General features: G+C 45.9%; 27 non-coding genes across 27 annotated transcripts; all 27 read right to left on the bottom strand.

Annotated features, from left to right (window-relative positions):
• Positions 1 to 315: 315 nt before the first annotated feature.
• On the bottom strand, positions 316 to 389 carry TRNAI-AAU (transfer RNA isoleucine (anticodon AAU)). Its single transcript has one exon. It is a non-coding gene; the product is annotated as a tRNA-Ile (tRNA).
• A 209-nt stretch (positions 390 to 598) lies between these two features.
• On the bottom strand, positions 599 to 670 carry TRNAD-GUC (transfer RNA aspartic acid (anticodon GUC)). The gene has a single exon. It is a non-coding gene; the product is annotated as a tRNA-Asp (tRNA).
• Positions 671 to 1,381: 711 nt separating this feature from the next.
• TRNAI-AAU (transfer RNA isoleucine (anticodon AAU)) lies at positions 1,382 to 1,455 on the bottom strand. The gene has a single exon. It is a non-coding gene; the product is annotated as a tRNA-Ile (tRNA).
• A 209-nt stretch (positions 1,456 to 1,664) lies between these two features.
• TRNAD-GUC (transfer RNA aspartic acid (anticodon GUC)) lies at positions 1,665 to 1,736 on the bottom strand. The gene has a single exon. It is a non-coding gene; the product is annotated as a tRNA-Asp (tRNA).
• A 711-nt stretch (positions 1,737 to 2,447) lies between these two features.
• On the bottom strand, positions 2,448 to 2,521 carry TRNAI-AAU (transfer RNA isoleucine (anticodon AAU)). Its single transcript has one exon. It is a non-coding gene; the product is annotated as a tRNA-Ile (tRNA).
• Positions 2,522 to 2,730: 209 nt separating this feature from the next.
• TRNAD-GUC (transfer RNA aspartic acid (anticodon GUC)) lies at positions 2,731 to 2,802 on the bottom strand. Its single transcript has one exon. It is a non-coding gene; the product is annotated as a tRNA-Asp (tRNA).
• Positions 2,803 to 3,513: 711 nt separating this feature from the next.
• On the bottom strand, positions 3,514 to 3,587 carry TRNAI-AAU (transfer RNA isoleucine (anticodon AAU)). Its single transcript has one exon. It is a non-coding gene; the product is annotated as a tRNA-Ile (tRNA).
• A 992-nt stretch (positions 3,588 to 4,579) lies between these two features.
• TRNAI-AAU (transfer RNA isoleucine (anticodon AAU)) lies at positions 4,580 to 4,653 on the bottom strand. The gene has a single exon. It is a non-coding gene; the product is annotated as a tRNA-Ile (tRNA).
• Positions 4,654 to 4,862: 209 nt separating this feature from the next.
• TRNAD-GUC (transfer RNA aspartic acid (anticodon GUC)) lies at positions 4,863 to 4,934 on the bottom strand. Its single transcript has one exon. It is a non-coding gene; the product is annotated as a tRNA-Asp (tRNA).
• Positions 4,935 to 5,645: 711 nt separating this feature from the next.
• Positions 5,646 to 5,719, bottom strand: TRNAI-AAU (transfer RNA isoleucine (anticodon AAU)). The gene has a single exon. It is a non-coding gene; the product is annotated as a tRNA-Ile (tRNA).
• Positions 5,720 to 6,711: 992 nt separating this feature from the next.
• On the bottom strand, positions 6,712 to 6,785 carry TRNAI-AAU (transfer RNA isoleucine (anticodon AAU)). The gene has a single exon. It is a non-coding gene; the product is annotated as a tRNA-Ile (tRNA).
• A 993-nt stretch (positions 6,786 to 7,778) lies between these two features.
• TRNAI-AAU (transfer RNA isoleucine (anticodon AAU)) lies at positions 7,779 to 7,852 on the bottom strand. The gene has a single exon. It is a non-coding gene; the product is annotated as a tRNA-Ile (tRNA).
• Positions 7,853 to 8,061: 209 nt separating this feature from the next.
• TRNAD-GUC (transfer RNA aspartic acid (anticodon GUC)) lies at positions 8,062 to 8,133 on the bottom strand. Its single transcript has one exon. It is a non-coding gene; the product is annotated as a tRNA-Asp (tRNA).
• A 711-nt stretch (positions 8,134 to 8,844) lies between these two features.
• TRNAI-AAU (transfer RNA isoleucine (anticodon AAU)) lies at positions 8,845 to 8,918 on the bottom strand. Its single transcript has one exon. It is a non-coding gene; the product is annotated as a tRNA-Ile (tRNA).
• A 209-nt stretch (positions 8,919 to 9,127) lies between these two features.
• On the bottom strand, positions 9,128 to 9,199 carry TRNAD-GUC (transfer RNA aspartic acid (anticodon GUC)). Its single transcript has one exon. It is a non-coding gene; the product is annotated as a tRNA-Asp (tRNA).
• A 711-nt stretch (positions 9,200 to 9,910) lies between these two features.
• Positions 9,911 to 9,984, bottom strand: TRNAI-AAU (transfer RNA isoleucine (anticodon AAU)). The gene has a single exon. It is a non-coding gene; the product is annotated as a tRNA-Ile (tRNA).
• Positions 9,985 to 10,976: 992 nt separating this feature from the next.
• Positions 10,977 to 11,050, bottom strand: TRNAI-AAU (transfer RNA isoleucine (anticodon AAU)). The gene has a single exon. It is a non-coding gene; the product is annotated as a tRNA-Ile (tRNA).
• Positions 11,051 to 11,259: 209 nt separating this feature from the next.
• Positions 11,260 to 11,331, bottom strand: TRNAD-GUC (transfer RNA aspartic acid (anticodon GUC)). The gene has a single exon. It is a non-coding gene; the product is annotated as a tRNA-Asp (tRNA).
• A 711-nt stretch (positions 11,332 to 12,042) lies between these two features.
• TRNAI-AAU (transfer RNA isoleucine (anticodon AAU)) lies at positions 12,043 to 12,116 on the bottom strand. Its single transcript has one exon. It is a non-coding gene; the product is annotated as a tRNA-Ile (tRNA).
• Positions 12,117 to 12,325: 209 nt separating this feature from the next.
• Positions 12,326 to 12,397, bottom strand: TRNAD-GUC (transfer RNA aspartic acid (anticodon GUC)). The gene has a single exon. It is a non-coding gene; the product is annotated as a tRNA-Asp (tRNA).
• Positions 12,398 to 13,108: 711 nt separating this feature from the next.
• Positions 13,109 to 13,182, bottom strand: TRNAI-AAU (transfer RNA isoleucine (anticodon AAU)). The gene has a single exon. It is a non-coding gene; the product is annotated as a tRNA-Ile (tRNA).
• Positions 13,183 to 13,391: 209 nt separating this feature from the next.
• Positions 13,392 to 13,463, bottom strand: TRNAD-GUC (transfer RNA aspartic acid (anticodon GUC)). The gene has a single exon. It is a non-coding gene; the product is annotated as a tRNA-Asp (tRNA).
• A 2,060-nt stretch (positions 13,464 to 15,523) lies between these two features.
• TRNAD-GUC (transfer RNA aspartic acid (anticodon GUC)) lies at positions 15,524 to 15,595 on the bottom strand. The gene has a single exon. It is a non-coding gene; the product is annotated as a tRNA-Asp (tRNA).
• Positions 15,596 to 17,655: 2,060 nt separating this feature from the next.
• On the bottom strand, positions 17,656 to 17,727 carry TRNAD-GUC (transfer RNA aspartic acid (anticodon GUC)). The gene has a single exon. It is a non-coding gene; the product is annotated as a tRNA-Asp (tRNA).
• Positions 17,728 to 18,721: 994 nt separating this feature from the next.
• TRNAD-GUC (transfer RNA aspartic acid (anticodon GUC)) lies at positions 18,722 to 18,793 on the bottom strand. Its single transcript has one exon. It is a non-coding gene; the product is annotated as a tRNA-Asp (tRNA).
• Positions 18,794 to 20,853: 2,060 nt separating this feature from the next.
• On the bottom strand, positions 20,854 to 20,925 carry TRNAD-GUC (transfer RNA aspartic acid (anticodon GUC)). Its single transcript has one exon. It is a non-coding gene; the product is annotated as a tRNA-Asp (tRNA).
• Positions 20,926 to 24,051: 3,126 nt separating this feature from the next.
• TRNAD-GUC (transfer RNA aspartic acid (anticodon GUC)) lies at positions 24,052 to 24,123 on the bottom strand. The gene has a single exon. It is a non-coding gene; the product is annotated as a tRNA-Asp (tRNA).
• Positions 24,124 to 25,059: the final 936 nt, after the last annotated feature.

Raw genomic sequence — 25,059 nt, 5'->3', positions numbered from 1 at the left:
TGACTACATCAGCATACGAGTTCAACACAAGACCCATCATCAGTACATGAATACAGCACCAGAGCCACCATCAGCACATAAACACAGCACCAAGTTTAACACAGAGATCAATTGCAATGACTATACTATATGCTTGCTACAGGCTTTAAATAACACCACACCATAGGAACAGCTACTTCTCCAAATCAGTTAGGCATGCAATTCTACACAGAAAACACTATGAACAAAATGCGGAGTAAAAAGAAACAAGCTTCAGCATCTGCATCGACCCACCTGGGATGAAACGAGTGCACGGGACCTCTAAAAAGCTGTACTTGGCCCGTACGGGGATCGAACCCGCGACCTTGGCGTTATTAGCACCACGCTCTAACCAACTGAGCTAACCGGCCATGGGCGTGGCGTTTATCCCCTACGGAAAGAACTGGTAATAGGTATGAGCGCAATCATTCCGTTTTGGGGGGGATGGATTTATCACACATGTAGTGACTTTTGGTGGCAGTAAAGTGACAATCAAACAATAAAATATCAAAAGCTCCTGAATATGAATTTTTTGCCATCTCGATCAGCTTCTCGTAGCAAATTCAAGAATATAAGAGGCCTCCCCGTCGGGGAATCGAACCCCGGTCTCCCGCGTGACAGGCGGGGATACTTACCACTATACTAACGAGGATTGGCTGTGTCGTCACCTCTGACATCACAGTCCGATAAAGTGCACACGTGGTATGTGACTGATCAGATGAACCACTGTTGGCCAGGCTCCTTTTTCGTTTGGGCACTTTCAGACAAGGGAGGTGAGACTGTGAAGAAAACTGCCATTTTTGGGAGAGAAAGAGCAGCCGCCCTAATGATGGCAAAGCTGTCTATAGTGTCTGGGAGCTTTTGTCAAACTCTTGCTCAGCTGACCTATAATGGCCTCATTCAGACAGCTGTATTTTCAGCACAGCATACTGACCCTAGCATGACCTAATATCAAGTCTAATAAGTTAAAGATTGCAGCAGCTACATTGATACATCACCAGAACCGCCGTCAGTGCATGGTTACGGAAACAGAACTTCCATCAGCATATGACTACATCAGCATACGAGTTCAACACAAGACCCATCATCAGTACATGAATACAGCACCAGAGCCACCATCAGCACATAAACACAGCACCAAGTTTAACACAGAGATCAATTGCAATGACTATACTATATGCTTGCTACAGGCTTTAAATAACACCACACCATAGGAACAGCTACTTCTCCAAATCAGTTAGGCATGCAATTCTACACAGAAAACACTATGAACAAAATGCGGAGTAAAAAGAAACAAGCTTCAGCATCTGCATCGACCCACCTGGGATGAAACGAGTGCACGGGACCTCTAAAAAGCTGTACTTGGCCCGTACGGGGATCGAACCCGCGACCTTGGCGTTATTAGCACCACGCTCTAACCAACTGAGCTAACCGGCCATGGGCGTGGCGTTTATCCCCTACGGAAAGAACTGGTAATAGGTATGAGCGCAATCATTCCGTTTTGGGGGGGATGGATTTATCACACATGTAGTGACTTTTGGTGGCAGTAAAGTGACAATCAAACAATAAAATATCAAAAGCTCCTGAATATGAATTTTTTGCCATCTCGATCAGCTTCTCGTAGCAAATTCAAGAATATAAGAGGCCTCCCCGTCGGGGAATCGAACCCCGGTCTCCCGCGTGACAGGCGGGGATACTTACCACTATACTAACGAGGATTGGCTGTGTCGTCACCTCTGACATCACAGTCCGATAAAGTGCACACGTGGTATGTGACTGATCAGATGAACCACTGTTGGCCAGGCTCCTTTTTCGTTTGGGCACTTTCAGACAAGGGAGGTGAGACTGTGAAGAAAACTGCCATTTTTGGGAGAGAAAGAGCAGCCGCCCTAATGATGGCAAAGCTGTCTATAGTGTCTGGGAGCTTTTGTCAAACTCTTGCTCAGCTGACCTATAATGGCCTCATTCAGACAGCTGTATTTTCAGCACAGCATACTGACCCTAGCATGACCTAATATCAAGTCTAATAAGTTAAAGATTGCAGCAGCTACATTGATACATCACCAGAACCGCCGTCAGTGCATGGTTACGGAAACAGAACTTCCATCAGCATATGACTACATCAGCATACGAGTTCAACACAAGACCCATCATCAGTACATGAATACAGCACCAGAGCCACCATCAGCACATAAACACAGCACCAAGTTTAACACAGAGATCAATTGCAATGACTATACTATATGCTTGCTACAGGCTTTAAATAACACCACACCATAGGAACAGCTACTTCTCCAAATCAGTTAGGCATGCAATTCTACACAGAAAACACTATGAACAAAATGCGGAGTAAAAAGAAACAAGCTTCAGCATCTGCATCGACCCACCTGGGATGAAACGAGTGCACGGGACCTCTAAAAAGCTGTACTTGGCCCGTACGGGGATCGAACCCGCGACCTTGGCGTTATTAGCACCACGCTCTAACCAACTGAGCTAACCGGCCATGGGCGTGGCGTTTATCCCCTACGGAAAGAACTGGTAATAGGTATGAGCGCAATCATTCCGTTTTGGGGGGGATGGATTTATCACACATGTAGTGACTTTTGGTGGCAGTAAAGTGACAATCAAACAATGAAATATCAAAAGCTCCTGAATATGAATTTTTTGCCATCTCGATCAGCTTCTCGTAGCAAATTCAAGAATATAAGAGGCCTCCCCGTCGGGGAATCGAACCCCGGTCTCCCGCGTGACAGGCGGGGATACTTACCACTATACTAACGAGGATTGGCTGTGTCGTCACCTCTGACATCACAGTCCGATAAAGTGCACACGTGGTATGTGACTGATCAGATGAACCACTGTTGGCCAGGCTCCTTTTTCGTTTGGGCACTTTCAGACAAGGGAGGTGAGACTGTGAAGAAAACTGCCATTTTTGGGAGAGAAAGAGCAGCCGCCCTAATGATGGCAAAGCTGTCTATAGTGTCTGGGAGCTTTTGTCAAACTCTTGCTCAGCTGACCTATAATGGCCTCATTCAGACAGCTGTATTTTCAGCACAGCATACTGACCCTAGCATGACCTAATATCAAGTCTAATAAGTTAAAGATTGCAGCAGCTACATTGATACATCACCAGAACCGCCGTCAGTGCATGGTTACGGAAACAGAACTTCCATCAGCATATGACTACATCAGCATACGAGTTCAACACAAGACCCATCATCAGTACATGAATACAGCACCAGAGCCACCATCAGCACATAAACACAGCACCAAGTTTAACACAGAGATCAATTGCAATGACTATACTATATGCTTGCTACAGGCTTTAAATAACACCACACCATAGGAACAGCTACTTCTCCAAATCAGTTAGGCATGCAATTCTACACAGAAAACACTATGAACAAAATGCGGAGTAAAAAGAAACAAGCTTCAGCATCTGCATCGACCCACCTGGGATGAAACGAGTGCACGGGACCTCTAAAAAGCTGTACTTGGCCCGTACGGGGATCGAACCCGCGACCTTGGCGTTATTAGCACCACGCTCTAACCAACTGAGCTAACCGGCCATGGGCGTGGCGTTTATCCCCTACGGAAAGAACTGGTAATAGGTATGAGCGCAATCATTCCGTTTTGGGGGGGATGGATTTATCACACATGTAGTGACTTTTGGTGGCAGTAAAGTGACAATCAAACAATAAAATATCAAAAGCTCCTGAATATGAATTTTTTGCCATCTCGATCAGCTTCTCGTAGCAAATTCAAGAATATCAGAGGCCTCCCCGTCGGGGAATCGAGCCCCGGTCTCCCGCGTGACAGGCGGGGATACTTACCACTATACTAACGAGGATTGGCTGTGTCGTCACCTCTGACATCACAGTCCGATAAAGTGCACACGTGGTATGTGACTGATCAGATGAACCACTGTTGGCCAGGCTCCTTTTTCGTTTGGGCACTTTCAGACAAGGGAGGTGAGACTGTGAAGAAAACTGCCATTTTTGGGAGAGAAAGAGCAGCCGCCCTAATGATGGCAAAGCTGTCTATAGTGTCTGGGAGCTTTTGTCAAACTATTGCTCAGCTGACCTATAATGGCCTCATTCAGACAGCTGTATTTTCAGCACAGCATACTGACCCTAGCATGACCTAATATCAAGTCTAATAAGTTAAAGATTGCAGCAGCTACATTGATACATCACCAGAACCGCCGTCAGTGCATGGTTACGGAAACAGAACTTCCATCAGCATATGACTACATCAGCATACGAGTTCAACACAAGACCCATCATCAGTACATGAATACAGCACCAGAGCCACCATCAGCACATAAACACAGCACCAAGTTTAACACAGAGATCAATTGCAATGACTATACTATATGCTTGCTACAGGCTTTAAATAACACCACACCATAGGAACAGCTACTTCTCCAAATCAGTTAGGCATGCAATTCTACACAGAAAACACTATGAACAAAATGCGGAGTAAAAAGAAACAAGCTTCAGCATCTGCATCGACCCACCTGGGATGAAACGAGTGCACGGGACCTCTAAAAAGCTGTACTTGGCCCGTACGGGGATCGAACCCGCGACCTTGGCGTTATTAGCACCACGCTCTAACCAACTGAGCTAACCGGCCATGGGCGTGGCGTTTATCCCCTACGGAAAGAACTGGTAATAGGTATGAGCGCAATCATTCCGTTTTGGGGGGGATGGATTTATCACACATGTAGTGACTTTTGGTGGCAGTAAAGTGACAATCAAACAATGAAATATCAAAAGCTCCTGAATATGAATTTTTTGCCATCTCGATCAGCTTCTCGTAGCAAATTCAAGAATATAAGAGGCCTCCCCGTCGGGGAATCGAACCCCGGTCTCCCGCGTGACAGGCGGGGATACTTACCACTATACTAACGAGGATTGGCTGTGTCGTCACCTCTGACATCACAGTCCGATAAAGTGCACACGTGGTATGTGACTGATCAGATGAACCACTGTTGGCCAGGCTCCTTTTTCGTTTGGGCACTTTCAGACAAGGGAGGTGAGACTGTGAAGAAAACTGCCATTTTTGGGAGAGAAAGAGCAGCCGCCCTAATGATGGCAAAGCTGTCTATAGTGTCTGGGAGCTTTTGTCAAACTCTTGCTCAGCTGACCTATAATGGCCTCATTCAGACAGCTGTATTTTCAGCACAGCATACTGACCCTAGCATGACCTAATATCAAGTCTAATAAGTTAAAGATTGCAGCAGCTACATTGATACATCACCAGAACCGCCGTCAGTGCATGGTTACGGAAACAGAACTTCCATCAGCATATGACTACATCAGCATACGAGTTCAACACAAGACCCATCATCAGTACATGAATACAGCACCAGAGCCACCATCAGCACATAAACACAGCACCAAGTTTAACACAGAGATCAATTGCAATGACTATACTATATGCTTGCTACAGGCTTTAAATAACACCACACCATAGGAACAGCTACTTCTCCAAATCAGTTAGGCATGCAATTCTACACAGAAAACACTATGAACAAAATGCGGAGTAAAAAGAAACAAGCTTCAGCATCTGCATCGACCCACCTGGGATGAAACGAGTGCACGGGACCTCTAAAAAGCTGTACTTGGCCCGTACGGGGATCGAACCCGCGACCTTGGCGTTATTAGCACCACGCTCTAACCAACTGAGCTAACCGGCCATGGGCGTGGCGTTTATCCCCTACGGAAAGAACTGGTAATAGGTATGAGCGCAATCATTCCGTTTTGGGGGGGATGGATTTATCACACATGTAGTGACTTTTGGTGGCAGTAAAGTGACAATCAAACAATAAAATATCAAAAGCTCCTGAATATGAATTTTTTGCCATCTCGATCAGCTTCTCGTAGCAAATTCAAGAATATCAGAGGCCTCCCCGTCGGGGAATCGAGCCCCGGTCTCCCGCGTGACAGGCGGGGATACTTACCACTATACTAACGAGGATTGGCTGTGTCGTCACCTCTGACATCACAGTCCGATAAAGTGCACACGTGGTATGTGACTGATCAGATGAACCACTGTTGGCCAGGCTCCTTTTTCGTTTGGGCACTTTCAGACAAGGGAGGTGAGACTGTGAAGAAAACTGCCATTTTTGGGAGAGAAAGAGCAGCCGCCCTAATGATGGCAAAGCTGTCTATAGTGTCTGGGAGCTTTTGTCAAACTATTGCTCAGCTGACCTATAATGGCCTCATTCAGACAGCTGTATTTTCAGCACAGCATACTGACCCTAGCATGACCTAATATCAAGTCTAATAAGTTAAAGATTGCAGCAGCTACATTGATACATCACCAGAACCGCCGTCAGTGCATGGTTACGGAAACAGAACTTCCATCAGCATATGACTACATCAGCATACGAGTTCAACACAAGACCCATCATCAGTACATGAATACAGCACCAGAGCCACCATCAGCACATAAACACAGCACCAAGTTTAACACAGAGATCAATTGCAATGACTATACTATATGCTTGCTACAGGCTTTAAATAACACCACACCATAGGAACAGCTACTTCTCCAAATCAGTTAGGCATGCAATTCTACACAGAAAACACTATGAACAAAATGCGGAGTAAAAAGAAACAAGCTTCAGCATCTGCATCGACCCACCTGGGATGAAACGAGTGCACGGGACCTCTAAAAAGCTGTACTTGGCCCGTACGGGGATCGAACCCGCGACCTTGGCGTTATTAGCACCACGCTCTAACCAACTGAGCTAACCGGCCATGGGCGTGGCGTTTATCCCCTACGGAAAGAACTGGTAATAGGTATGAGCGCAATCATTCCGTTTTGGGGGGGATGGATTTATCACACATGTAGTGACTTTTGGTGGCAGTAAAGTGACAATCAAACAATAAAATATCAAAAGCTCCTGAATATGAATTTTTTGCCATCTCGATCAGCTTCTCGTAGCAAATTCAAGAATATAAGAGGCCTCCCCGTCGGGGAATCGAACCCCGGTCTCCCGCGTGACAGGCGGGGATACTTACCACTATACTAACGATGAATTGGCTGTGTCGTCACCTCTGACATCACAGTCCGATAAAGTGCACACGTGGTATGTGACTGATCAGATGAACCACTGTTGGCCAGGCTCCTTTTTCGTTTGGGCACTTTCAGACAAGGGAGGTGAGACTGTGAAGAAAACTGCCATTTTTGGGAGAGAAAGAGCAGCCGCCCTAATGATGGCAAAGCTGTCTATAGTGTCTGGGAGCTTTTGTCAAACTCTTGCTCAGCTGACCTATAATGGCCTCATTCAGACAGCTGTATTTTCAGCACAGCATACTGACCCTAGCATGACCTAATATCAAGTCTAATAAGTTAAAGATTGCAGCAGCTACATTGATACATCACCAGAACCGCCGTCAGTGCATGGTTACGGAAACAGAACTTCCATCAGCATATGACTACATCAGCATACGAGTTCAACACAAGACCCATCATCAGTACATGAATACAGCACCAGAGCCACCATCAGCACATAAACACAGCACCAAGTTTAACACAGAGATCAATTGCAATGACTATACTATATGCTTGCTACAGGCTTTAAATAACACCACACCATAGGAACAGCTACTTCTCCAAATCAGTTAGGCATGCAATTCTACACAGAAAACACTATGAACAAAATGCGGAGTAAAAAGAAACAAGCTTCAGCATCTGCATCGACCCACCTGGGATGAAACGAGTGCACGGGACCTCTAAAAAGCTGTACTTGGCCCGTACGGGGATCGAACCCGCGACCTTGGCGTTATTAGCACCACGCTCTAACCAACTGAGCTAACCGGCCATGGGCGTGGCGTTTATCCCCTACGGAAAGAACTGGTAATAGGTATGAGCGCAATCATTCCGTTTTGGGGGGGATGGATTTATCACACATGTAGTGACTTTTGGTGGCAGTAAAGTGACAATCAAACAATAAAATATCAAAAGCTCCTGAATATGAATTTTTTGCCATCTCGATCAGCTTCTCGTAGCAAATTCAAGAATATAAGAGGCCTCCCCGTCGGGGAATCGAACCCCGGTCTCCCGCGTGACAGGCGGGGATACTTACCACTATACTAACGAGGATTGGCTGTGTCGTCACCTCTGACATCACAGTCCGATAAAGTGCACACGTGGTATGTGACTGATCAGATGAACCACTGTTGGCCAGGCTCCTTTTTCGTTTGGGCACTTTCAGACAAGGGAGGTGAGACTGTGAAGAAAACTGCCATTTTTGGGAGAGAAAGAGCAGCCGCCCTAATGATGGCAAAGCTGTCTATAGTGTCTGGGAGCTTTTGTCAAACTCTTGCTCAGCTGACCTATAATGGCCTCATTCAGACAGCTGTATTTTCAGCACAGCATACTGACCCTAGCATGACCTAATATCAAGTCTAATAAGTTAAAGATTGCAGCAGCTACATTGATACATCACCAGAACCGCCGTCAGTGCATGGTTACGGAAACAGAACTTCCATCAGCATATGACTACATCAGCATACGAGTTCAACACAAGACCCATCATCAGTACATGAATACAGCACCAGAGCCACCATCAGCACATAAACACAGCACCAAGTTTAACACAGAGATCAATTGCAATGACTATACTATATGCTTGCTACAGGCTTTAAATAACACCACACCATAGGAACAGCTACTTCTCCAAATCAGTTAGGCATGCAATTCTACACAGAAAACACTATGAACAAAATGCGGAGTAAAAAGAAACAAGCTTCCGCATCTGCATCGACCCACCTGGGATGAAACGAGTGCACGGGACCTCTAAAAAGCTGTACTTGGCCCGTACGGGGATCGAACCCGCGACCTTGGCGTTATTAGCACCACGCTCTAACCAACTGAGCTAACCGGCCATGGGCGTGGCGTTTATCCCCTACGGAAAGAACTGGTAATAGGTATGAGCGCAATCATTCCGTTTTGGGGGGGATGGATTTATCACACATGTAGTGACTTTTGGTGGCAGTAAAGTGACAATCAAACAATAAAATATCAAAAGCTCCTGAATATGAATTTTTTGCCATCTCGATCAGCTTCTCGTAGCAAATTCAAGAATATAAGAGGCCTCCCCGTCGGGGAATCGAACCCCGGTCTCCCGCGTGACAGGCGGGGATACTTACCACTATACTAACGAGGATTGGCTGTGTCGTCACCTCTGACATCACAGTCCGATAAAGTGCACACGTGGTATGTGACTGATCAGATGAACCACTGTTGGCCAGGCTCCTTTTTCGTTTGGGCACTTTCAGACAAGGGAGGTGAGACTGTGAAGAAAACTGCCATTTTTGGGAGAGAAAGAGCAGCCGCCCTAATGATGGCAAAGCTGTCTATAGTGTCTGGGAGCTTTTGTCAAACTCTTGCTCAGCTGACCTATAATGGCCTCATTCAGACAGCTGTATTTTCAGCACAGCATACTGACCCTAGCATGACCTAATATCAAGTCTAATAAGTTAAAGATTGCAGCAGCTACATTGATACATCACCAGAACCGCCGTCAGTGCATGGTTACGGAAACAGAACTTCCATCAGCATATGACTACATCAGCATACGAGTTCAACACAAGACCCATCATCAGTACATGAATACAGCACCAGAGCCACCATCAGCACATAAACACAGCACCAAGTTTAACACAGAGATCAATTGCAATGACTATACTATATGCTTGCTACAGGCTTTAAATAACACCACACCATAGGAACAGCTACTTCTCCAAATCAGTTAGGCATGCAATTCTACACAGAAAACACTATGAACAAAATGCGGAGTAAAAAGAAACAAGCTTCAGCATCTGCATCGACCCACCTGGGATGAAACGAGTGCACGGGACCTCTAAAAAGCTGTACTTGGCCCGTACGGGGATCGAACCCGCGACCTTGGCGTTATTAGCACCACGCTCTAACCAACTGAGCTAACCGGCCATGGGCGTGGCGTTTATCCCCTACGGAAAGAACTGGTAATAGGTATGAGCGCAATCATTCCGTTTTGGGGGGGATGGATTTATCACACATGTAGTGACTTTTGGTGGCAGTAAAGTGACAATCAAACAATAAAATATCAAAAGCTCCTGAATATGAATTTTTTGCCATCTCGATCAGCTTCTCGTAGCAAATTCAAGAATATAAGAGGCCTCCCCGTCGGGGAATCGAACCCCGGTCTCCCGCGTGACAGGCAGGGATACTTACCACTATACTAACGAGGATTGGCTGTGTCGTCACCTCTGACATCACAGTCCGATAAAGTGCACACGTGGTATGTGACTGATCAGATGAACCACTGTTGGCCAGGCTCCTTTTTCGTTTGGGCACTTTCAGACAAGGGAGGTGAGACTGTGAAGAAAACTGCCATTTTTGGGAGAGAAAGAGCAGCCGCCCTAATGATGGCAAAGCTGTCTATAGTGTCTGAGAGCTTTTGTCAAACTCTTGCTCAGCTGACCTATAATGGCCTCATTCAGACAGCTGTATTTTCAGCACAGCATACTGACCCTAGCATGACCTAATATCAAGTCTAATAAGTTAAAGATTGCAGCAGCTACATTGATACATCACCAGAACCGCCGTCAGTGCATGGTTACGGAAACAGAACTTCCATCAGCATATGACTACATCAGCATACGAGTTCAACACAAGACCCATCATCAGTACATGAATACAGCACCAGAGCCACCATCAGCACATAAACACAGCACCAAGTTTAACACAGAGATCAATTGCAATGACTATACTATATGCTTGCTACAGGCTTTAAATAACACCACACCATAGGAACAGCTACTTCTCCAAATCAGTTAGGCATGCAATTCTACACAGAAAACACTATGAACAAAATGCGGAGTAAAAAGAAACAAGCTTCAGCATCTGCATCGACCCACCTGGGATGAAACGAGTGCACGGGACCTCTAAAAAGCTGTACTTGGCCCGTACGGGGATCGAACCCGCGACCTTGGCGTTATTAGCACCACGCTCTAACCAACTGAGCTAACCGGCCATGGGCGTGGCGTTTATCCCCTACGGAAAGAACTGGTAATAGGTATGAGCGCAATCATTCCGTTTTGGGGGGGATGGATTTATCACACATGTAGTGACTTTTGGTGGCAGTAAAGTGACAATCAAACAATAAAATATCAAAAGCTCCTGAATATGAATTTTTTGCCATCTCGATCAGCTTCTCGTAGCAAATTCAAGAATATAAGAGGCCTCCCCGTCGGGGAATCGAACCCCGGTCTCCCGCGTGACAGGCGGGGATACTTACCACTATACTAACGAGGATTGGCTGTGTCGTCACCTCTGACATCACAGTCCGATAAAGTGCACACGTGGTATGTGACTGATCAGATGAACCACTGTTGGCCAGGCTCCTTTTTCGTTTGGGCACTTTCAGACAAGGGAGGTGAGACTGTGAAGAAAACTGCCATTTTTGGGAGAGAAAGAGCAGCCGCCCTAATGATGGCAAAGCTGTCTATAGTGTCTGGGAGCTTTTGTCAAACTCTTGCTCAGCTGACCTATAATGGCCTCATTCAGACAGCTGTATTTTCAGCACAGCATACTGACCCTAGCATGACCTAATATCAAGTCTAATAAGTTAAAGATTGCAGCAGCTACATTGATACATCACCAGAACCGCCGTCAGTGCATGGTTACGGAAACAGAACTTCCATCAGCATATGACTACATCAGCATACGAGTTCAACACAAGACCCATCATCAGTACATGAATACAGCACCAGAGCCACCATCAGCACATAAACACAGCACCAAGTTTAACACAGAGATCAATTGCAATGACTATACTATATGCTTGCTACAGGCTTTAAATAACACCACACCATAGGAACAGCTACTTCTCCAAATCAGTTAGGCATGCAATTCTACACAGAAAACACTATGAACAAAATGCGGAGTAAAAAGAAACAAGCTTCAGCATCTGCATCGACCCACCTGGGATGAAACGAGTGCACGGGACCTCTAAAAAGCTGTACTTGGCCCGTACGGGGATCGAACCCGCGACCTTGGCGTTATTAGCACCACGCTCTAACCAACTGAGCTAACCGGCCATGGGCGTGGCGTTTATCCCCTACGGAAAGAACTGGTAATAGGTATGAGCGCAATCATTCCGTTTTGGGGGGGATGGATTTATCACACATGTAGTGACTTTTGGTGGCAGTAAAGTGACAATCAAACAATAAAATATCAAAAGCTCCTGAATATGAATTTTTTGCCATCTCGATCAGCTTCTCGTAGCAAATTCAAGAATATAAGAGGCCTCCCCGTCGGGGAATCGAACCCCGGTCTCCCGCGTGACAGGCGGGGATACTTACCACTATACTAACGAGGATTGGCTGTGTCGTCACCTCTGACATCACAGTCCGATAAAGTGCACACGTGGTATGTGACTGATCAGATGAACCACTGTTGGCCAGGCTCCTTTTTCGTTTGGGCACTTTCAGACAAGGGAGGTGAGACTGTGAAGAAAACTGCCATTTTTGGGAGAGAAAGAGCAGCCGCCCTAATGATGGCAAAGCTGTCTATAGTGTCTGGGAGCTTTTGTCAAACTCTTGCTCAGCTGACCTATAATGGCCTCATTCAGACAGCTGTATTTTCAGCACAGCATACTGACCCTAGCATGACCTAATATCAAGTCTAATAAGTTAAAGATTGCAGCAGCTACATTGATACATCACCAGAACCGCCGTCAGTGCATGGTTACGGAAACAGAACTTCCATCAGCATATGACTACATCAGCATACGAGTTCAACACAAGACCCATCATCAGTACATGAATACAGCACCAGAGCCACCATCAGCACATAAACACAGCACCAAGTTTAACACAGAGATCAATTGCAATGACTATACTATATGCTTGCTACAGGCTTTAAATAACACCACACCATAGGAACAGCTACTTCTCCAAATCAGTTAGGCATGCAATTCTACACAGAAAACACTATGAACAAAATGCGGAGTAAAAAGAAACAAGCTTCAGCATCTGCATCGACCCACCTGGGATGAAACGAGTGCACGGGACCTCTAAAAAGCTGTACTTGGCCCGTACGGGGATCGAACCCGCGACCTTGGCGTTATTAGCACCACGCTCTAACCAACTGAGCTAACCGGCCATGGGCGTGGCGTTTATCCCCTACGGAAAGAACTGGTAATAGGTATGAGCGCAATCATTCCGTTTTGGGGGGGATGGATTTATCACACATGTAGTGACTTTTGGTGGCAGTAAAGTGACAATCAAACAATAAAATATCAAAAGCTCCTGAATATGAATTTTTTGCCATCTCGATCAGCTTCTCGTAGCAAATTCAAGAATATAAGAGGCCTCCCCGTCGGGGAATCGAACCCCGGTCTCCCGCGTGACAGGCGGGGATACTTACCACTATACTAACGAGGATTGGCTGTGTCGTCACCTCTGACATCACAGTCCGATAAAGTGCACACGTGGTATGTGACTGATCAGATGAACCACTGTTGGCCAGGCTCCTTTTTCGTTTGGGCACTTTCAGACAAGGGAGGTGAGACTGTGAAGAAAACTGCCATTTTTGGGAGAGAAAGAGCAGCCGCCCTAATGATGGCAAAGCTGTCTATAGTGTCTGGGAGCTTTTGTCAAACTCTTGCTCAGCTGACCTATAATGGCCTCATTCAGACAGCTGTATTTTCAGCACAGCATACTGACCCTAGCATGACCTAATATCAAGTCTAATAAGTTAAAGATTGCAGCAGCTACATTGATACATCACCAGAACCGCCGTCAGTGCATGGTTACGGAAACAGAACTTCCATCAGCATATGACTACATCAGCATACGAGTTCAACACAAGACCCATCATCAGTACATGAATACAGCACCAGAGCCACCATCAGCACATAAACACAGCACCAAGTTTAACACAGAGATCAATTGCAATGACTATACTATATGCTTGCTACAGGCTTTAAATAACACCACACCATAGGAACAGCTACTTCTCCAAATCAGTTAGGCATGCAATTCTACACAGAAAACACTATGAACAAAATGCGGAGTAAAAAGAAACAAGCTTCAGCATCTGCATCGACCCACCTGGGATGAAACGAGTGCACGGGACCTCTAAAAAGCTGTACTTGGCCCGTACGGGGATCGAACCCGCGACCTTGGCGTTATTAGCACCACGCTCTAACCAACTGAGCTAACCGGCCATGGGCGTGGCGTTTATCCCCTACGGAAAGAACTGGTAATAGGTATGAGCGCAATCATTCCGTTTTGGGGGGGATGGATTTATCACACATGTAGTGACTTTTGGTGGCAGTAAAGTGACAATCAAACAATAAAATATCAAAAGCTCCTGAATATGAATTTTTTGCCATCTCGATCAGCTTCTCGTAGCAAATTCAAGAATATAAGAGGCCTCCCCGTCGGGGAATCGAACCCCGGTCTCCCGCGTGACAGGCAGGGATACTTACCACTATACTAACGAGGATTGGCTGTGTCGTCACCTCTGACATCACAGTCCGATAAAGTGCACACGTGGTATGTGACTGATCAGATGAACCACTGTTGGCCAGGCTCCTTTTTCGTTTGGGCACTTTCAGACAAGGGAGGTGAGACTGTGAAGAAAACTGCCATTTTTGGGAGAGAAAGAGCAGCCGCCCTAATGATGGCAAAGCTGTCTATAGTGTCTGGGAGCTTTTGTCAAACTCTTGCTCAGCTGACCTATAATGGCCTCATTCAGACAGCTGTATTTTCAGCACAGCATACTGACCCTAGCATGACCTAATATCAAGTCTAATAAGTTAAAGATTGCAGCAGCTACATTGATACATCACCAGAACCGCCGTCAGTGCATGGTTACGGAAACAGAACTTCCATCAGCATATGACTACATCAGCATACGAGTTCAACACAAGACCCATCATCAGTACATGAATACAGCACCAGAGCCACCATCAGCACATAAACACAGCACCAAGTTTAACACAGAGATCAATTGCAATGACTATACTATATGCTTGCTACAGGCTTTAAATAACACCACACCATAGGAACAGCTACTTCTCCAAATCAGTTAGGCATGCAATTCTACACAGAAAACACTATGAACAAAATGCGGAGTAAAAAGAAACAAGCTTCAGCATCTGCATCGACCCACCTGGGATGAAACGAGTGCACGGGACCTCTAAAAAGCTGTACTTGGCCCGTACGGGGATCGAACCCGCGACCTTGGCGTTATTAGCACCACGCTCTAACCAACTGAGCTAACCGGCCATGGGCGTGGCGTTTATCCCCTACGGAAAGAACTGGTAATAGGTATGAGCGCAATCATTCCGTTTTGGGGGGGATGGATTTATCACACATGTAGTGACTTTTGGTGGCAGTAAAGTGACAATCAAACAATAAAATATCAAAAGCTCCTGAATATGAATTTTTTGCCATCTCGATCAGCTTCTCGTAGCAAATTCAAGAATATAAGAGGCCTCCCCGTCGGGGAATCGAACCCCGGTCTCCCGCGTGACAGGCGGGGATACTTACCACTATACTAACGAGGATTGGCTGTGTAGTCACCTCTGACATCACAGTCCGATAAAGTGCACACGTGGTATGTGACTGATCAGATGAACCACTGTTGGCCAGGCTCCTTTTTCGTTTGGGCACTTTCAGACAAGGGAGGTGAGACTGTGAAGAAAACTGCCATTTTTGGGAGAGAAAGAGCAGCCGCCCTAATGATGGCAAAGCTGTCTATAGTGTCTGGGAGCTTTTGTCAAACTCTTGCTCAGCTGACCTATAATGGCCTCATTCAGACAGCTGTATTTTCAGCACAGCATACTGACCCTAGCATGACCTAATATCAAGTCTAATAAGTTAAAGATTGCAGCAGCTACATTGATACATCACCAGAACCGCCGTCAGTGCATGGTTACGGAAACAGAACTTCCATCAGCATATGACTACATCAGCATACGAGTTCAACACAAGACCCATCATCAGTACATGAATACAGCACCAGAGCCACCATCAGCACATAAACACAGCACCAAGTTTAACACAGAGATCAATTGCAATGACTATACTATATGCTTGCTACAGGCTTTAAATAACACCACACCATAGGAACAGCTACTTCTCCAAATCAGTTAGGCATGCAATTCTACACAGAAAACACTATGAACAAAATGCGGAGTAAAAAGAAACAAGCTTCAGCATCTGCATCGACCCACCTGGGATGAAACGAGTGCACGGGACCTCTAAAAAGCTGTACTTGGCCCGTACGGGGATCGAACCCGCGACCTTGGCGTTATTAGCACCACGCTCTAACCAACTGAGCTAACCGGCCATGGGCGTGGCGTTTATCCCCTACGGAAAGAACTGGTAATAGGTATGAGCGCAATCATTCCGTTTTGGGGGGGATGGATTTATCACACATGTAGTGACTTTTGGTGGCAGTAAAGTGACAATCAAACAATAAAATATCAAAAGCTCCTGAATATGAATTTTTTGCCATCTCGATCAGCTTCTCGTAGCAAATTCAAGAATATAAGAGGCCTCCCCGTCGGGGAATCGAACCCCGGTCTCCCGCGTGACAGGCAGGGATACTTACCACTATACTAACGAGGATTGGCTGTGTCGTCACCTCTGACATCACAGTCCGATAAAGTGCACACGTGGTATGTGACTGATCAGATGAACCACTGTTGGCCAGGCTCCTTTTTCGTTTGGGCACTTTCAGACAAGGGAGGTGAGACTGTGAAGAAAACTGCCATTTTTGGGAGAGAAAGAGCAGCCGCCCTAATGATGGCAAAGCTGTCTATAGTGTCTGGGAGCTTTTGTCAAACTCTTGCTCAGCTGACCTATAATGGCCTCATTCAGACAGCTGTATTTTCAGCACAGCATACTGACCCTAGCATGACCTAATATCAAGTCTAATAAGTTAAAGATTGCAGCAGCTACATTGATACATCACCAGAACCGCCGTCAGTGCATGGTTACGGAAACAGAACTTCCATCAGCATATGACTACATCAGCATACGAGTTCAACACAAGACCCATCATCAGTACATGAATACAGCACCAGAGCCACCATCAGCACATAAACACAGCACCAAGTTTAACACAGAGATCAATTGCAATGACTATACTATATGCTTGCTACAGGCTTTAAATAACACCACACCATAGGAACAGCTACTTCTCCAAATCAGTTAGGCATGCAATTCTACACAGAAAACACTATGAACAAAATGCGGAGTAAAAAGAAACAAGCTTCAGCATCTGCATCGACCCACCTGGGATGAAACGAGTGCACGGGACCTCTAAAAAGCTGTACTTGGCCCGTACGGGGATCGAACCCGCGACCTTGGCGTTATTAGCACCACGCTCTAACCAACTGAGCTAACCGGCCATGGGCGTGGCGTTTATCCCCTACGGAAAGAACTGGTAATAGGTATGAGCGCAATCATTCCGTTTTGGGGGGGATGGATTTATCACACATGTAGTGACTTTTGGTGGCAGTAAAGTGACAATCAAACAATAAAATATCAAAAGCTCCTGAATATGAATTTTTTGCCATCTCGATCAGCTTCTCGTAGCAAATTCAAGAATATAAGAGGCCTCCCCGTCGGGGAATCGAACCCCGGTCTCCCGCGTGACAGGCGGGGATACTTACCACTATACTAACGAGGATTGGCTGTGTCGTCACCTCTGACATCACAGTCCGATAAAGTGCACACGTGGTATGTGACTGATCAGATGAACCACTGTTGGCCAGGCTCCTTTTTCGTTTGGGCACTTTCAGACAAGGGAGGTGAGACTGTGAAGAAAACTGCCATTTTTGGGAGAGAAAGAGCAGCCGCCCTAATGATGGCAAAGCTGTCTATAGTGTCTGGGAGCTTTTGTCAAACTCTTGCTCAGCTGACCTATAATGGCCTCATTCAGACAGCTGTATTTTCAGCACAGCATACTGACCCTAGCATGACCTAATATCAAGTCTAATAAGTTAAAGATTGCAGCAGCTACATTGATACATCACCAGAACCGCCGTCAGTGCATGGTTACGGAAACAGAACTTCCATCAGCATATGACTACATCAGCATACGAGTTCAACACAAGACCCATCATCAGTACATGAATACAGCACCAGAGCCACCATCAGCACATAAACACAGCACCAAGTTTAACACAGAGATCAATTGCAATGACTATACTATATGCTTGCTACAGGCTTTAAATAACACCACACCATAGGAACAGCTACTTCTCCAAATCAGTTAGGCATGCAATTCTACACAGAAAACACTATGAACAAAATGCGGAGTAAAAAGAAACAAGCTTCAGCATCTGCATCGACCCACCTGGGATGAAACGAGTGCACGGGACCTCTAAAAAGCTGTACTTGGCCCGTACGGGGATCGAACCCGCGACCTTGGCGTTATTAGCACCACGCTCTAACCAACTGAGCTAACCGGCCATGGACGTGGCGTTTATCCCCTACGGAAAGAACTGGTAATAGGTATGAGCGCAATCATTCCGTTTTGGGGGGGATGGATTTATCACACATGTAGTGACTTTTGGTGGCAGTAAAGTGACAATCAAACAATAAAATATCAAAAGCTCCTGAATATGAATTTTTTGCCATCTCGATCAGCTTCTCGTAGCAAATTCAAGAATATAAGAGGCCTCCCCGTCGGGGAATCGAACCCCGGTCTCCCGCGTGACAGGCGGGGATACTTACCACTATACTAACGAGGATTGGCTGTGTCGTCACCTCTGACATCACAGTCCGATAAAGTGCACACGTGGTATGTGACTGATCAGATGAACCACTGTTGGCCAGGCTCCTTTTTCGTTTGGGCACTTTCAGACAAGGGAGGTGAGACTGTGAAGAAAACTGCCATTTTTGGGAGAGAAAGAGCAGCCGCCCTAATGATGGCAAAGCTGTCTATAGTGTCTGGGAGCTTTTGTCAAACTCTTGCTCAGCTGACCTATAATGGCCTCATTCAGACAGCTGTATTTTCAGCACAGCATACTGACCCTAGCATGACCTAATATCAAGTCTAATAAGTTAAAGATTGCAGCAGCTACATTGATACATCACCAGAACCGCCGTCAGTGCATGGTTACGGAAACAGAACTTCCATCAGCATATGACTACATCAGCATACGAGTTCAACACAAGACCCATCATCAGTACATGAATACAGCACCAGAGCCACCATCAGCACATAAACACAGCACCAAGTTTAACACAGAGATCAATTGCAATGACTATACTATATGCTTGCTACAGGCTTTAAATAACACCACACCATAGGAACAGCTACTTCTCCAAATCAGTTAGGCATGCAATTCTACACAGAAAACACTATGAACAAAATGCGGAGTAAAAAGAAACAAGCTTCAGCATCTGCATCGACCCACCTGGGATGAAACGAGTGCACGGGACCTCTAAAAAGCTGTACTTGGCCCGTACGGGGATCGAACCCGCGACCTTGGCGTTATTAGCACCACGCTCTAACCAACTGAGCTAACCGGCCATGGGCGTGGCGTTTATCCCCTACGGAAAGAACTGGTAATAGGTATGAGCGCAATCATTCCGTTTTGGGGGGGATGGATTTATCACACATGTAGTGACTTTTGGTGGCAGTAAAGTGACAATCAAACAATAAAATATCAAAAGCTCCTGAATATGAATTTTTTGCCATCTCGATCAGCTTCTCGTAGCAAATTCAAGAATATAAGAGGCCTCCCCGTCGGGGAATCGAACCCCGGTCTCCCGCGTGACAGGCAGGGATACTTACCACTATACTAACGAGGATTGGCTGTGTCGTCACCTCTGACATCACAGTCCGATAAAGTGCACACGTGGTATGTGACTGATCAGATGAACCACTGTTGGCCAGGCTCCTTTTTCGTTTGGGCACTTTCAGACAAGGGAGGTGAGACTGTGAAGAAAACTGCCATTTTTGGGAGAGAAAGAGCAGCCGCCCTAATGATGGCAAAGCTGTCTATAGTGTCTGGGAGCTTTTGTCAAACTCTTGCTCAGCTGACCTATAATGGCCTCATTCAGACAGCTGTATTTTCAGCACAGCATACTGACCCTAGCATGACCTAATATCAAGTCTAATAAGTTAAAGATTGCAGCAGCTACATTGATACATCACCAGAACCGCCGTCAGTGCATGGTTACGGAAACAGAACTTCCATCAGCATATGACTACATCAGCATACGAGTTCAACACAAGACCCATCATCAGTACATGAATACAGCACCAGAGCCACCATCAGCACATAAACACAGCACCAAGTTTAACACAGAGATCAATTGCAATGACTATACTATATGCTTGCTACAGGCTTTAAATAACACCACACCATAGGAACAGCTACTTCTCCAAATCAGTTAGGCATGCAATTCTACACAGAAAACACTATGAACAAAATGCGGAGTAAAAAGAAACAAGCTTCAGCATCTGCATCGACCCACCTGGGATGAAACGAGTGCACGGGACCTCTAAAAAGCTGTACTTGGCCCGTACGGGGATCGAACCCGCGACCTTGGCGTTATTAGCACCACGCTCTAACCAACTGAGCTAACCGGCCATGGGCGTGGCGTTTATCCCCTACGGAAAGAACTGGTAATAGGTATGAGCGCAATCATTCCGTTTTGGGGGGGATGGATTTATCACACATGTAGTGACTTTTGGTGGCAGTAAAGTGACAATCAAACAATAAAATATCAAAAGCTCCTGAATATGAATTTTTTGCCATCTCGATCAGCTTCTCGTAGCAAATTCAAGAATATAAGAGGCCTCCCCGTCGGGGAATCGAACCCCGGTCTCCCGCGTGACAGGCGGGGATACTTACCACTATACTAACGAGGATTGGCTGTGTCGTCACCTCTGACATCACAGTCCGATAAAGTGCACACGTGGATTGTGACTGATCAGATGAACCACTGTTGGCCAGGCTCCTTTTTCGTTTGGGCACTTTCAGACAAGGGAGGTGAGACTGTGAAGAAAACTGCCATTTTTGGGAGAGAAAGAGCAGCCGCCCTAATGATGGCAAAGCTGTCTATAGTGTCTGGGAGCTTTTGTCAAACTCTTGCTCAGCTGACCTATAATGGCCTCATTCAGACAGCTGTATTTTCAGCACAGCATACTGACCCTAGCATGACCTAATATCAAGTCTAATAAGTTAAAGATTGCAGCAGCTACATTGATACATCACCAGAACCGCCGTCAGTGCATGGTTACGGAAACAGAACTTCCATCAGCATATGACTACATCAGCATACGAGTTCAACACAAGACCCATCATCAGTACATGAATACAGCACCAGAGCCACCATCAGCACATAAACACAGCACCAAGTTTAACACAGAGATCAATTGCAATGACTATACTATATGCTTGCTACAGGCTTTAAATAACACCACACCATAGGAACAGCTACTTCTCCAAATCAGTTAGGCATGCAATTCTACACAGAAAACACTATGAACAAAATGCGGAGTAAAAAGAAACAAGCTTCAGCATCTGCATCGACCCACCTGGGATGAAACGAGTGCACGGGACCTCTAAAAAGCTGTACTTGGCCCGTACGGGGATCGAACCCGCGACCTTGGCGTTATTAGCACCACGCTCTAACCAACTGAGCTAACCGGCCATGGGCGTGGTGTTTATCCCCTACGGAAAGAACTGGTAATAGGTATGAGCGCAATCATTCCGTTTTGGGGGGGATGGATTTATCACACATGTAGTGACTTTTGGTGGCAGTAAAGTGACAATCAAACAATAAAATATCAAAAGCTCCTGAATATGAATTTTTTGCCATCTCGATCAGCTTCTCGTAGCAAATTCAAGAATATAAGAGGCCTCCCCGTCGGGGAATCGAGCCCCGGTCTCCCGCGTGACAGGCGGGGATACTTACCACTATACTAACGAGGATTGGCTGTGTCGTCACCTCTGACATCACAGTCCGATAAAGTGCACACGTGGTATGTGACTGATCAGATGAACCACTGTTGGCCAGGCTCCTTTTTCGTTTGGGCACTTTCAGACAAGGGAGGTGAGACTGTGAAGAAAACTGCCATTTTTGGGAGAGAAAGAGCAGCCGCCCTAATGATGGCAAAGCTGTCTATAGTGTCTGGGAGCTTTTGTCAAACTCTTGCTCAGCTGACCTATAATGGCCTCATTCAGACAGCTGTATTTTCAGCACAGCATACTGACCCTAGCATGACCTAATATCAAGTCTAATAAGTTAAAGATTGCAGCAGCTACATTGATACATCACCAGAACCGCCGTCAGTGCATGGTTACGGAAACAGAACTTCCATCAGCATATGACTACATCAGCATACGAGTTCAACACAAGACCCATCATCAGTACATGAATACAGCACCAGAGCCACCATCAGCACATAAACACAGCACCAAGTTTAACACAGAGATCAATTGCAATGACTATACTATATGCTTGCTACAGGCTTTAAATAACACCACACCATAGGAACAGGTACTTCTCCAAATCAGTTAGGCATGCAATTCTACACAGAAAACACTATGAACAAAATGCGGAGTAAAAAGAAACAAGCTTCAGCATCTGCATCGACCCACCTGGGATGAAACGAGTGCACGGGACCTCTAAAAAGCTGTACTTGGCCCGTACGGGGATCGAACCCGCGACCTTGGCGTTATTAGCACCACGCTCTAACCAACTGAGCTAACCGGCCATGGGCGTGGCGTTTATCCCCTACGGAAAGAACTGGTAATAGGTATGAGCGCAATCATTCCGTTTTGGGGGGGATGGATTTATCACACATGTAGTGACTTTTGGTGGCAGTAAAGTGACAATCAAACAATAAAATATCAAAAGCTCCTGAATATGAATTTTTTGCCATCTCGATCAGCTTCTCGTAGCAAATTCAAGAATATAAGAGGCCTCCCCGTCGGGGAATCGAGCCCCGGTCTCCCGCGTGACAGGCGGGGATACTTACCACTATACTAACGAGGATTGGCTGTGTCGTCACCTCTGACATCACAGTCCGATAAAGTGCACACGTGGTATGTGACTGATCAGATGAACCACTGTTGGCCAGGCTCCTTTTTCGTTTGGGCACTTTCAGACAAGGGAGGTGAGACTGTGAAGAAAACTGCCATTTTTGGGAGAGAAAGAGCAGCCGCCCTAATGATGGCAAAGCTGTCTATAGTGTCTGGGAGCTTTTGTCAAACTCTTGCTCAGCTGACCTATAATGGCCTCATTCAGACAGCTGTATTTTCAGCACAGCATACTGACCCTAGCATGACCTAATATCAAGTCTAATAAGTTAAAGATTGCAGCAGCTACATTGATACATCACCAGAACCGCCGTCAGTGCATGGTTACGGAAACAGAACTTCCATCAGCATATGACTACATCAGCATACGAGTTCAACACAAGACCCATCATCAGTACATGAATACAGCACCAGAGCCACCATCAGCACATAAACACAGCACCAAGTTTAACACAGAGATCAATTGCAATGACTATACTATATGCTTGCTACAGGCTTTAAATAACACCACACCATAGGAACAGCTACTTCTCCAAATCAGTTAGGCATGCAATTCTACACAGAAAACACTATGAACAAAATGCGGAGTAAAAAGAAACAAGCTTCAGCATCTGCATCGACCCACCTGGGATGAAACGAGTGCACGGGACCTCTAAAAAGCTGTACTTGGCCCGTACGGGGATCGAACCCGCGACCTTGGCGTTATTAGCACCACGCTCTAACCAACTGAGCTAACCGGCCATGGGCGTGGCGTTTATCCCCTACGGAAAGAACTGGTAATAGGTATGAGCGCAATCATTCCGTTTTGGGGGGGATGGATTTATCACACATGTAGTGACTTTTGGTGGCAGTAAAGTGACAATCAAACAATAAAATATCAAAAGCTCCTGAATATGAATTTTTTGCCATCTCGATCAGCTTCTCGTAGCAAATTCAAGAATATAAGAGGCCTCCCCGTCGGGGAATCGAACCCCGGTCTCCCGCGTGACAGGCGGGGATACTTACCACTATACTAACGAGGATTGGCTGTGTCGTCACCTCTGACATCACAGTCCGATAAAGTGCACACGTGGTATGTGACTGATCAGATGAACCACTGTTGGCCAGGCTCCTTTTTCGTTTGGGCACTTTCAGACAAGGGAGGTGAGACTGTGAAGAAAACTGCCATTTTTGGGAGAGAAAGAGCAGCCGCCCTAATGATGGCAAAGCTGTCTATAGTGTCTGGGAGCTTTTGTCAAACTCTTGCTCAGCTGACCTATAATGGCCTCATTCAGACAGCTGTATTTTCAGCACAGCATACTGACCCTAGCATGACCTAATATCAAGTCTAATAAGTTAAAGATTGCAGCAGCTACATTGATACATCACCAGAACCGCCGTCAGTGCATGGTTACGGAAACAGAACTTCCATCAGCATATGACTACATCAGCATACGAGTTCAACACAAGACCCATCATCAGTACATGAATACAGCACCAGAGCCACCATCAGCACATAAACACAGCACCAAGTTTAACACAGAGATCAATTGCAATGACTATACTATATGCTTGCTACAGGCTTTAAATAACACCACACCATAGGAACAGCTACTTCTCCAAATCAGTTAGGCATGCAATTCTACACAGAAAACACTATGAACAAAATGCGGAGTAAAAAGAAACAAGCTTCAGCATCTGCATCGACCCACCTGGGATGAAACGAGTGCACGGGACCTCTAAAAAGCTGTACTTGGCCCGTACGGGGATCGAACCCGCGACCTTGGCGTTATTAGCACCACGCTCTAACCAACTGAGCTAACCGGCCATGGGCGTGGCGTTTATCCCCTACGGAAAGAACTGGTAATAGGTATGAGCGCAATCATTCCGTTTTGGGGGGGATGGATTTATCACACATGTAGTGACTTTTGGTGGCAGTAAAGTGACAATCAAACAATAAAATATCAAAAGCTCCTGAA

Source organism: Ranitomeya variabilis, unplaced genomic scaffold, assembly GCF_051348905.1.
Source record: "Ranitomeya variabilis isolate aRanVar5 unplaced genomic scaffold, aRanVar5.hap1 Scaffold_79, whole genome shotgun sequence".
NCBI lineage: Eukaryota > Metazoa > Chordata > Amphibia > Anura > Dendrobatidae > Ranitomeya > Ranitomeya variabilis.
The sequence above is the reverse complement of the archived record's forward strand: the minus strand, read 5'-3'. Positions and strand labels throughout refer to the sequence as shown.